Source organism: Cydia amplana, chromosome 19 (assembly GCF_948474715.1).
Source record: "Cydia amplana chromosome 19, ilCydAmpl1.1, whole genome shotgun sequence".
Classification (NCBI taxonomy): Eukaryota; Metazoa; Arthropoda; class Insecta; order Lepidoptera; family Tortricidae; genus Cydia; species Cydia amplana.
Genome location: NC_086087.1, coordinates 2,472,247 through 2,485,985, shown reverse-complemented (window position 1 = coordinate 2,485,985; position 13,739 = coordinate 2,472,247). Strand labels below are relative to the sequence as shown.

General features: G+C 37.0%; 2 protein-coding genes across 2 annotated transcripts in view; one reads left to right on the top strand and one right to left on the bottom strand.

The window, feature by feature from the left end:
• LOC134657283 (protein I'm not dead yet) overlaps positions 1 to 7,912 on the bottom strand; it is a 78,907-nt gene extending 70,995 nt beyond the window's left edge. The window contains exon 1 of the mRNA XM_063512866.1: positions 7,694 to 7,912. The gene's annotated coding sequence lies outside the window, so the exon portion shown is untranslated. The remainder of the gene's footprint in view (positions 1 to 7,693) is intronic.
• LOC134657288 (GPI transamidase component PIG-S) overlaps positions 1 to 13,739 on the top strand; it is a 79,010-nt gene that overhangs the window by 33,673 nt on the left and 31,598 nt on the right. The window lies entirely within an intron of this gene.

Genomic DNA, 13,739 nt, shown 5'->3' with positions numbered 1-13,739 from the left:
CATTCATTTGTTGCATGTAATTAAAATTGATTACTATATGCTTCGTTATTTTATAGCCAACATATTGTTGAAGTTGTTGAATGTAATTGCTCTACTTTATTTTACATACTCGTACATACGTATCAAAAATTTTGTGATAGCTAGATAGTGATGGAGTATGCGCCAGTTTATTTCACTCTGATTATATTCCTAATGAGATCAATACATACTCGTAGGTATTCTTTTTGTGCAATGTTCCTCATAAACCACTTAATTATCCGTGTCATCGTTAAACTAAAGGAAAACGCAGTCACGTGCGATGCAGCGGGGAAAGTGCAGTGACTTGACTAAGTTGACAATTTGACATAGATAAGCCTGGAAAATGGCGGACGTTGCTAAAATGCGAACTTAGTGCTACAAGTCATAATGTTTACTGTATACTATCGACGTTATTACGACAACATTGTAAGCTACTCTTATTTTTACAAGCTTTTGTTTAGTTTTACCTATCCCGTTGTCTGTCTGTAATCAAATCTTGCAAGTTAAATTTGACCCATGTCCCGGCTTCCGATGAAGCTGAAAATTTGCATACCTATGTGACAATGCAATATTAAGAGTACAGTCTGAGATAAAAGCGTAACCAAAAATGACATGAATATAACATATATGTACATATACCTATTAAGAACAAACATAACTTATTTATTAAGAAGATCAAACTATAAAGAACGAAGGGTTTTTGTGAGCTTACCTTGTGAGTCCGTCTTCACATAGCTTATATCTCAACAAATGTATCACTCCGCCATATTGAAAAAAAAAATCAAAAACTAAAGCAACAAAAAATCCTTATAATTATCCAACCTGAGGGGCTACCGCGAAAACCGAAATTCGCAAATTGCGGGGATCTTTCTCATTTACTCCAATGAAGGCGTAATTAGAGTGACAGAGACAGATGCCCGAATTTGCGAAAGCATTTTTGCCCAATAATCGCAGATACTTCGCTCGCGCTTAGCACTCGCTCAGTCAATAAATCGATATGCAAGTTGAATGAATTCACAAAAGTCCGGAAAAAGCTTTTCTTGAATTAAATTAAAAACTGGGACAGCAACAATTTCGATATAAATACTCTTCTATATTTAACATACAGTTTAATTTGCATATCCATTAAACGAGGATTCAGGACTTCGCTCCCAATTTCTTTGTCCCTTTATTTAAGTGATTCAGGGCTTGGAACACCTCCAAGCTTTGTATGTTTACATCACAAAAGTAATACATTGAACACATTTGAATTTGATTTCTAAGGAGCGGTCATAAAGCTTGATTTAGAATGTGTTCTCCTTGTGCAAAGTTTATATCGTAAAAGGATATTAGTGCTTAATTGAAAACGATTGAATTTGAGTTCTAAAGAGGGATATTAATAAGGTTTAGTTTAGAATGTGTTGGTGTGAAGCTCTACATTTTCATTGAATAAGGGTACAGGTTGTGGTTTTCATTATCTTGGAGTACTCTTTGTTTATGATTTCATATATTTATGCATTCGTGAATCCATTTTGTTATTATCGCTTTAGAATTGTATCTACTGAGTACATACTTAATATGTAGTACTACGTACGTAGAGTTCTTACTCTGTCTTCACGAATCTTGTTGTCCCTCCCTTACTCATTAATCATTATACCTACTTTTATTTCTCACTTGTACAAATATACCTACCTACATATTGAGGAAAATAGGCTTTGTCATTAATAAATAGGTACAACACACCTTTGTTGTTATTATATTTTACATAATTGCGGTTATGTGATCATACTATACTCATATTACAAGTATTGTAACTCGATCAATCATTTTGATGACACATGCATGGTTCAAGTGTATAATTCTTGAATTTTTCTACCACCTAGGTAGACGCGCTCTTATTCTCTTATCAATAAAGTCGCGTCAAGATCATTTTGATCACTGTAGTTGGTATAAAATAAATTATAAATGTGATTCGTTTGCAATCAGTAAATATAATTTTCGGAATGAGGAGTTTTTCTCTTTGTCTTCCTCTAGCCCACGCTGAGTGCTCAGTCGCCGAAAAATATTTCAAATAGAAAATTTACTCGCAAAGATAAAACTCTCCCTCTGTCGTATCGCCGTTGACAGAGCGGTCGTGGTCAAATTGAGGCGTAGGAATCGATAGTAGAGGCGGACACAGCTCTTCGCACGATCTCCCGCCATCTCTCCCTGTTGGCAGACTGTCTGGCACAGTCAGATACGCTGTTTCCAACTGCGGATTTAAGATAAAACTAGCTCATCATAAAAACTCTTCGCTTATCGTCGGCGTCACTAAAGAACGTGCAAATAAAAAGTTCGATGCATTTAAGCATGACGCTAATTTCCATTGTTCCAAGTTTATTAAATAATTAAATATCAACAGTACAAAGGACGTCTTGATTGCCCTTAAGAAGTCTGCTCTCTACTTGCAGTCTGCTACTTTATCACATTAATTAGATAACTAATGCTGAATATCTGGTCGTAATCTCTACATCTTATAAAACAAAGTCTGTCTGTCTGAAATTCTGAATGTATTTTCATGCCGTTTTCACCTATCAATAGCGTGATTCTTGAGTCTTGAGGAGGGTTTAGGAGGAGGTATAATTTGTCAAGGTTTTGTGTGTTCGTGCGAAGACGGGGCGGGTCGCTAGTGAGAAAAACAAATAAGGATAACAGATGAATTGATTAACCTTCTGCCTTGGGCTGCATTAGAAGATTGTTTTCTTAACAAGTACAGTCACGCTCCGTGATTGTTACGCTATTTAGGGTTCTAGCTAAATTGGACATTCCATAGCGTAAGTGTGGAACGACCAGTAAATAACGGGACTTTTCTGACTACGCAATTCCCGTTTTCTAGATTGCTGTAATAGCGAATCTCTGGAAACTGGTATCTAATCTTCACAACCATGTATAATGCTCGTGTCATAACATTGCATCGCTTTTGTTCAAACATTGACCGACCAGTTCGTTTACTTTTGTCCTTTGTAATCTACTAGAATACTTGTTTGAATTGTGTATTTTTCGCATAATGGACATTTATCAAGTATGGTACTGAGAGCTGTTATTGCATAGTGACCACACAAAGTATTCTTGCCAAAAGTTATGTTAATATCACAGGGCGGACACGCCATAAATCAAAAATGATTTGCGTTTATATGTGTGCGCGGCACGTCTGTACACGCGTCATTGAGTTTCTGACGGAATCCTGACATGCTCTCAGTAGAGCGACTTACGCACACATTCATGTCGCGGCCTGTCGCGGGCGAGGTAATCCGAAGCGGGGCGGGGCGGTGCGTGTCCGTTCTGTATGATAATACTATTACTTATTCTGTGGTTAATATTGTTGATGTATAGAGCTCCTATGAAATATGTATACATTGTCAGATTGTTACTGCTTAAAGTCGGTCGTAACGTAAACGTGGTCGGAGTTGAGATACTTGTCAATTTTGCCATACAATTAGAGATGTCTCTCTGCAAGATTCAGGGAAGTATTTTGAAACGAAAAAAAAAGATTATAACAACAAGTTTTCCGTGACGTAGAGCAATGTATGTATTACTAATACAAGTTATTACCTTGTAACATGTTTTAACACTAAAAACCAATGTGTAAATTTGTGTTGTTAACGCCTTCAGTTTATCAACCTGAGTATTTCAATCCGAGCAAAGAAGACTGGTTTTGTCTGATTTAAATATACCTACAAGATGTATTTGTTATGATCATCCAGAAAATATCCATTCGCCGTTTCCTTTTCGGGGTTGGCCCCCTCCTAGCTCTCTATCGCCCAATCTAATGAAATTTAATATATAGTTTGTCAAAGGACTGTCTCATTTCAACATAGACAGAGAAAATCATACCTTACACTAGTACTAGCACCCAAACGAAAAGGATGAGTATAGTTTTCCTGGTTCTTACCGACTGACAAATTGGTTTGACCAACTATATTAAATTATGGCGGCCGGCAGGTACTCACTTCTTTGTGTTTGGCACCCATACAATTCTTAGATAGGAAGGGAGGAATATTTCGTAAAGTACTATTTTTCTGTGTTGGAACATAGTGTATTCAGCACATAAATAACTCAAAGGTTACATTAGTAACGTAAACAACACCAGGAAGCGACTACACAAGTGACAATTGACGTACGAAACTGAAAGTCATCGGCCGCGCGTTAATTGTATGGAAAACAGGGAGTTTAACAAACCAATCAAATACATCGAGAAGTCAATATTCATGCCATTTTTTGCCGTATTCCTTTGAGATAAAGTGCTATATCTATAGCTCGCAATGTTCTGGCGTTAGATTTTGCCTAACGTTATTTAACGTCCACTTTAGTATTAGTACTTTAGTAGACTTGAATTTGCTACTAGTTACTAGTATAATATTACGTGACATAATAGGAGCCTAGGCTTATTTGGACTGTTGTATCATAAAAGGAGTGCTATGTTGACGGGATACTAAATATACAGGGTCTGGTGTTTGTTACTAAGCAGATTGAAATCTTCGTGTCATTTAAATATTTTCCCAATGGTAAGAACTTTAAATTGCTAATCATAAAGTCTTTGTCATCGCACTTGCTCGAAAAAGATCTTATTTCATGCAGGTGTACTGAAGGACAAAGGCCTATATTGTTCCCGCGGGAGTTAAGGATTCTGAAAAAAGCTATATAGCTTTTTTTTATTATGTGAATAATTCATACGAACCAAGTAGGTTTAAATGAAAATACTGACGTTTATTAATTATTTTGTCCTGCGCCTGTCGTGAATATATAGACTCTCGTACAATATTTCACTTACCCCCCACGTTGCACAATGTACTATTTTAAGGTACGCTGTTCCAACTGTGTAATATCTGTTACGCTTTGACTTCAGCTCTTGCTCCAAGTTAAATCATAAATAGGATGCTGTTTACGGTTTAAATTTATACAATGCAACAATGATATTATATAACCATAGATAGGTTATACTCATACTTAAGGAGCACAAAAAATACTTCCATATTTATTTCTGTGCCTACGAAGAAATCTGTTATTTTTGATTAATTTTCTCATTCCATCCATCTTAGTCACACTCGTTGTTAAACATAAAGTCGTCTCTTTCTCTTTCGGTGTGCGGGAGCTCGTTAGCACGTGCACATTTCTCGCTTGTCCAGCCGCGTCTAAAGGCAACTTGTCCAATTTGTCACAAGTTAAGCGCTTCAATTTTGGAACGCCTATAACCTATCTTGAGTTATAAATCATTGCAATGCAAATGAAGTTAGGAACCAAACATCCTAAAGGTTCCTAAAGGATTTAGGAACATAGCTGAATATAATACAAATGTGAACAGGTTTATCTGAAATATTCAAAAGATATTTTTAGTCAATTTACCATAATTTTTGCATCCATTCATATTGTAGGTATGCGTTCTTCACGTCAGACTTGAATACTCATAGTTTGTTCTAATGATGTGACGTTTGAGTTTTGAGATAGTTGTGTACTTGTGTAAAATAGAAATCATTCTGACTTTTGACACTGCCTTCATTATACCATATTGAATATTTAACTGACAATTTGTAAACCTTATTGCAAAGATATCACTAGCCAAATAACACGGCCGGAGTTCAACAAGGGTGCGGGCCTACGGGGTGTTAGGGTCGGCAACGCGCATGTAACACCTGGAGTTGCAGGCGTCCATAGGCTTCGGAGACTGACTCCATGAGGCGGGCAGTATGCTTGTTTGCCACTGACGTAGTATAAAAAAATAGAGAACGACTGACCTGACATGTAGGTCGGTATTATCATGCCGCGATCAGAAAGGGATTAGAAATAACAGATTTCCATACACTTACGTCAAAATCAATATGGATTGACAGCTATCTCAATCCCTTTCTAATCGCGATTCAGTAATACTTGTCATCTAGTCATATAAGTATCTATAACACTGTTAGTGCATCCGACACATTTATTGGTCTATTGTCCATATGATAGGTCTCGTCAACCGCTATAATGTTACATAGCTTAATGGAAATGCATCCATCGATTACATAGATATAAAAACTTGTTAGGTGAAACGTTGCCGGCGTTTAAATGAGCAAGTTATCTCCTTTTCAATCTTCAGGCCACATTTGTGTGTGGATAGTTGCTTTTAGATGTGTAACTAAAGTAATAATAGTGGTTTAAATTAATGGTAATATAGAGCCCCTCTTAAGGGGCCCACAGATTACCAGTTCGCCGGACGATATTAGCCTGTCAGTAAAGAGGCCCACAGATTACCAGTTCACCTTTTGCGTTTAACTGATAGGCCGATATCGTCTGGCGGACTGGTAATCTCTGGGCTCCTTTAATCTCTCTACCGACGTTGAAGTGACAAAATGGAAGTCACTGCATATTTTTTGCAGAGTTAGCTCCGACTCTAAAGTCTGACCGAGAAAAGTCTGCAGCGTTTTTGATAGCCCACACGCAGTGCAAGTGTCATTTAAAAACGTCAAACTTCTATGAATTTATGACGTGTAAATAACACTTGGACTGCGCGGGCTATCAAAATCGCTGCAGACTATTCTTGGTCTAACTCTATCTTCGTTTCAATTCTTCGTCTTTAATCAATGTTCAGTAAAACACGTATTGTTTGCTAGTTTAATGGTGATTTTAGTCTAATCTGAGACTATGGCACGGCAGTTTAGCTAAGCTTTGCAAATAGCTCATATTCAAGGTTGTAACTTATCTTGCCTCCATTTCTTTGTCGTGATCTTGTCATAAATTGTTGGTTCTCCGGTTAAGTTATAAGACTGGTCGAGATATTGTTATATTGTGGATCAGAGATCAGAGAAAGAGAGATAGATCTCTGTTTACCTTTTTTATCATTAAAAAAAGTTAAGTTCTCCAGTTACGTCATATCGTATTTAGAGTTATTGGGCTTTAGACGAATTATCTTTGGTGATAATGTTCCACGATTAATTACAGATTTTTTAGGATACAAAACCTTAGTGTGCTGCTTAAAATAGAGGAAAAATATTTGGAGTCTTCGTCGAGTAAACTCTATCAACTTTGCGTTGAAATAAAATAACTTTTAAGAAACTGAACGGTTTGTTATTTATTGGCAACATAAAAATAATGCGTTTGTGATTGTATTCCTATGTAACTCATGTAAATCCAGATACGTCATATAAAAAAAAATATTTCTTTTGGCTTTTGTGTAAATATTAATTTTGAATTAGACAAGGGCTAAACAAATTAATCATAATTCACAAAACTTAACTTACTATGTTCCGATTCCGACGCACCGAAACTAGTTGTTATGGTGCTTATGGTGTGAGGTGTGAGTACACAAATGATTTGTTATGGTGTTTTTCCCTATAATTTACAACGTAATGTTTCAATGCTGTAAATCCACGTGTTTCAAGCCCTTGAAATGCTAGTGGCTAACTCGATGCATCCATAAAGGTTTTACGATTATGCATTCTTATAGGTTAGCTTAGGTATGTATAAATTATCATGTTCAAATGCTGTTACATTATTAATGTTTATAAAGCGGACACCTGTTTCAATTCAGTACAATTTCATAATAATGTGTGAAAATGTTTGATATTTTCGTTTATCTTTGTCAGATCACGGGAACTTGGTATCCGCAACTCCTAAAGTGTATTTATAAATTAAAATCGTTACGCGTATTTAATCGTGAGAATCAATTTTAAATTAAACTTACCGATATATTCGAATATTCCTTTGTTGGATTGAAGATCACAAAACACAGCACAGAATAAAAATAAAAGTTTCAAAATTCGAACACTGGATGGCGGGAGTTTTAGCACGCGCGTTCTGCGCGCGCCGCGGCCGTCGACTGACCGGCCAGTCGTTCCTCTAGTTCCCGCATAGGCGCGTTGTCTCTGGCCTTTTTTTATTTTTTATTTTTATTTAGTGAAGTGAACCCAACACGTGATGGCAACAGGTTTGTTATTATAATAGTGTGCATTCGGCGTGGGTATTATCGGTCATATGTGATATAAGTGTGGCGATGTGATGTACAACCATCAGTCATCACAAGTTACAGGTTAGGTTTAATAATTAACCTCATAATAATAATACTTGATCGTCAAATTTGTGATAAATTGAGAGTAAAGTCGCGGAAGGTTATGGGTTCAAAACCAGCGTCAGTTAATTTTTACTGACCTACATAGAGGACGATTTTGGTTACAAATTACAATAGGTCATTTGATTGCGACTCCACAAAAAAAATCTTAATTTGTATTTGTTTGTGGAATGTATTGGGCCCCATACATTCCACGACTCTTTTCTTTCCGCACAGACACTAGGCCGTGTTTTTTATTCACCTAACATATATAGTTTATATCATGTACTTGGTTGCGAACAAAGATCAGAGAAAGAGAGATAATCTCTCTGTTTACCTTTTTTATAAATCAATTAAATTAGTGATTTTACTTCGTACTTCGTATTCGCGTTAAATGGGTTAGTCACTTCGTTTTCAACATTAAAGAATATGAGCTGCAACAGGTATATTTGGACAAATACCTACCATATGGTATTTCCGAGCATCAATGCAACGAACCCAATGATAGCAATAACCTAATTTAGGCATCAAACAAAACGAGATGAACGTGTTTCGCGCGTGCCGCGGTCGTGTGCCCAGTTTAAGGAAGATTAGTTAAGGAAATGAATATACCTATTAAATACAAATATAGTTCTCAACATCGTTTAGCCTAATATATAATATAATAGCTGTCAGTTGGTACGTGTAACGTTATCTATAAGGCACATCATCATCACACACGAACTGATTATTTTCTAAGTTCAAAAAAGACAAGGTGCCATAGACAATATCTGAATGTATTATGTGACCAAACTGATTCGGGTTCTGAATTTCTGATAAATTTAGCTTTTGTTTGATTTGCTACCAACTAGTCTCCGTCCGCAACTTCGTCCGAGTCGAAATCATTAAAAACTGAAACCTATTTTCACCCGGTTAGGAGTTGAATATTAAGAAACCCTTTCTTAGTGGAACTCTACAGCATTTGTAGTGTTGAAGAACATATTGTTCCAAAATTAAATGTATACGGTACGTTTAACGAATATGGAGATAAATACGTTGTCCTTTCATCCATAGGGATCGACATTAGACCTATCTTATGGGGGTCCCGTTGTTTCTCATAAAGTTTTAAATCATAATGTATTGTTTGTCATATTATCATTAGTCATAAAACTGAAACCGTCAACTTTTCAGGATTGTCGTTAGGTTATCCTATAGATAGGTTAAGTTATGTTCGTTTTATGGCAATCCTGAAAAGTGACGCGTTTCTGAACCATAATGAATTATGACTAACGAAAAGGCGGGCAAACAATTTATGACTTAAAACTATTTGGGAAACAATAGAGACCCATCTTGATGACATACTCCAAAGTCGGAAGCTGTTATACATATATCTATATTATCTATATCGTAAGTACGTCTACTACATGCAATCTTTTAAAATAACAATCAGTTTGTAAGGTCTAGAAATCTAGAACTACAGGAACCTTTCTAGTGTTCAAGGTGTATCACATATGGCCTAGGTTATAAACACAGTTAATTGTCCTGGGTCAGTGTCAACCCTATTCAATAATTATAAGCTGCCGTAGTCTATTAAAGTACCCAGATTACCATTATAACGCACACTTCATATGTTTCGATCACCAATATTACCATTATTATAAATAACGCACACTTCATAATGTTTAGATCGCTCGAAACTAAGGTCTGGGGGAAATTATTTATATTAGGCAACAACTCTATTATTCTCTCTCTTTCGTCTATTAGGCAAATTCAGAGACGGTTGAACTGACTATTTTGTAGTATCGATCAAGTTCAATATTACCTATGCGGCCTATGCCCGAATTTTTTGAAAATTTTGGACCCACGGTTTATAGTTAGGGCGTCAGCCAAAGTCGAAAGGGCATTGAAAGTTGCGATATTGTTTCGAGAAGACTACGAGATGGGTATAATACCCCACTTTAAGTAATCTTCATATGGGTTTTAAGACTTTCAAGTATTTTTTCTCAAAAATGGACGGCAAAGTCGATGTTGCCGGTTAAAAAATAAGTCGCGAAGTGCGTAGTTTATAGTCATTCAAAAAATTAAAAAGTTAAAAACATTGCAGTCTCGATTTCGGGACTGCAATGTTGCATACAAATTCCATTATTTAACGAGTTCCAAACTTTTTAAAACTTTAAATGGTCATATCAAATGCAGGCTTAGGTCCATTAAATAGCCAAACAGATGATCAGCACTTATTATTATAATGTTGGTACCGCGACTATTTAGGTGTCTCAAATACGTTGGCGTATTTTCAGCAGAAAAATACACTTCTTTTTTTTTTAAGGCGGCAAGCAAATTTTTTTAATGGTTTTACTTCTTTCTCTGAAAATTAGAACGTTGCTTCTGTAAAATATTTCTATTTCTTGCACCATTTTTGAGAAAAGCACTATATATGACTCGGCTGGAAGGCTACTTGCTGGCTTCGGATTCAATTAAACGGACTCCAAAGGTCGTCCGTTTAAAACGAATCCTCAGCCTGCAAGTAGCTACTTCCGAACCTCCGACAATAATGTACTATTATGAGTCCTTTGAACTAAAGGAATGTTTTTTTAAGGTCTATAAAATGGTGGGTACCTATCTTCTTTTGACCCAAACGAAATCGTTTCAAAGATACAAACGTTGAAACAAGTTGCTACGTTACCAAACATTTATTCACATATGTACAGTTTCTTTTATAGGTTCTATGATAAACTAGCGTTACTCAGTTTTCTTATGTAACAGCGACATCTTTTAGGGAATTTGTACAACAAACTAAATATACTTCATATCGGCTCGAACATACTCCCGCCTAAATGACAGAACTGGCGCAAACCTGTGGTACTAAGTACTGCGGATCGCAAGGCGGCATGGGAGAGTAAGGTGCTACACGGGCGGTTCTACAAGGCCCTCACGGGACCCGATGTGGACCTGCTCGCGTCGGTGAACTGGTTACGATTCGGGGACCTCTTCGGAGAAACCGAGGGTTTTGCCTGTGCAATTGCGGACGAAGTAATGATGACGAACAACTATCGGAAATATATCCTGAAGGACGGTACGGTCGACATTTGTCGGGCATGCCGTCGTCCCGGAGAGTCACTCAGGCATATCATTTCCGGTTGTTCTCATCTTGCTAACGGCGAGTACTTGCACAGACATAATCTCGTAGCCAGGATTATACACCAGCAGCTTGCTCTTCTATACGGCCTTGTGGACCGCGAAGTACCGTACTACAAGTATTCACCTGCGCCAGTTCTCGAGAATGGTCGTGCCACGCTCTATTGGGATCGATCTGTCATCACTGACAGGACTATTGTAGCCAATAAGCCTGACATTGTGATAATAGATCGATCGCAACGCCGGGCCGTGCTCGTTGACATCACCATCCCCCATGATGAGAATCTCGTGAAAGCCGAGAAGGACAAGTCCAGCAAGTACCTAGACTTGGCTCACGAGATAACCGCCATGTGGGATGTTGATTCGACGATCATTGTCCCGATAGTCGTTTCAGTGAACGGTCTAATAGCGAAGAGTCTCGACCAACATCTTGAGAGACTCTCGCTAGGTGGTTGGATCAAGGGTCAGATGCAGAAGGCGGTGATCTTGGACACGGCGCGGATAGTCCGCCGGTTCCTCTCTCTGCAGCCCTGACCACCGGCAGCTTGGGCCTTGCCCCGCTGCTGGCGGCACCCTAGGTTAGGTTTTTTATAATATGTTTATAAGTATTTTGTATTGTTTTTGTAAGTGTTTTTGTATTTTATTTTTATATCCATATTATAAAATAACCTAACTTAAGACCAAAAATAAATAAACATTACTAAAATAAAAAATCTTCTCTTCGATAGCTCATGTGTATACTGTCTTCACTTCCACCTTTCTTTTAATCGATTTAGGACAACCCTCCATCAGTCCTTTTGGACTGCCAGGGCTTCCAGAGACAAATTCTCAAAATTGGAAGGTTTACTTCGGCACGGAGGCTATTCAAGGATTGTTTAGAGGCCATGAATCGGATGTTTGTTTGAATCTTCCTCTCTCTGTGTATCACGCTTTTGTTTCTCCTACACAAAACATTCTCAGTAGACCTCCAGCGGTTTGACGCTATCTCTCGATAATCGTCCTCTTCTTTTATGACTCCTTTCTCGTACAGTTTTTCTCCTGTCTCTCCTGTTATATGTATCTTTATCTCTATTTCTCTGAATTCTAACTTCTTTAGCATGTGGTTAATCTCATCTCTTAAGTACATGCTAATGAAAGTTCGATCTCTTTGCACGTCTTCGTGAATCTCTATTATTCTCTCTCGCTTATACTCGGGCTTGAAATCTCTGTTCGTCTCCGTATCTATTTTAGGTTTGTGCTTCGATTTTTCGCTCGTTTCTACATCTCGCTTGAATTCTTGCTTGTTTTTTATCTCGTAGCTTGATTCTATGCTCTTCAACTCCATGTTTTCTGACTCTTGAGATTGGTAAGATGTTCTTTTGTACTCTCTCCGCAGCAACGAGTGATGGCTTTTGTATATTATTTCTTGAAACTCTTTACTTAGTGAATGACTCTGCTCGCATAACTCAGATTTAGCTACTGGTATTGTGTGAAATGACTGTGACTTAACTGTGACTTGGGATTCTCTCTGGATTGTGTTTGTAGGCTCGAATAATTGGGTTGTCTCTAACATAGGTGGTAAATTAAAAATACTTAAGGTTTTTACATCTTCTTCCCATTGCTCTAGAATATCTGCCATGTCTGCTTTCAACTCAATGTACACTTCCTCGCACTCGAAATACATGTTTTGCTTAAAATACTGGAAAGCGTCTTGTTCCGCCAACTTCGCGTGCTTCACTATTATTCTATGATTTACTGAGAATCGGCTCCAATATTCTTCCAAAGACTCTATTCTGGTTTTGACATGCCCGATCGTAATCTTCTTGTTTAATAAATTTTTGAAATTTTCTCTAGCTTTTAGTATTCTACCGTACGTAAATTCTTGTTCCGTTATAAAATCTAGCAACGACATCTTGGTATTTTAGAAAACATGAAATCTCAACTTGAAATAGATATCTAAAACTCGAAATCTCTTCTCTCGGAACTTCTTGAACGAGAACTACGGTAGGTAACTCATTTGCACTTTAAGGATTAATTCACAAACATTATTTTACTCAGCTATTCATTCTTGTAAATTCTTGAAAACATTTTTCTTGACACTACGGAAAATTCATACGGAAAATTCAGATGGAAATTATTTTTGTTTTGTTTGACGTGTAAAAATTTTCACATGTTCTATTTCTAAAATTGTATTTTTCCAAGTCAATGAATTTCGATCTTGTAAATAACACTAATTTGAAGCGGCGAATTTTCTGCGTTTGCTCGTGGGTTTGAAAATATGCGTTATTTATTTAATCTTTCCGAAATCTTGAATTTTAATTTTGTAATTTTTTATGACAATTTTGATGGATGGCTTCTCGAAATACTTCTAAATGTTCTAACTCACTGACACTTTACTTGATTTTAGACTCTACTAACTATACTTAAAGATCACTTTTGAATGCACTGTCTATGTCACTTAAGTCACTTCTCTTCTCAACTCGAAGGACCACTTTGTTGAAACAAGTTGCTACGTTACCAAACATTTATTCACATATGTACAGTTTCTTTTATAGGTTCTATGATAAACTAGCGTTACTCAGTTTTCTTA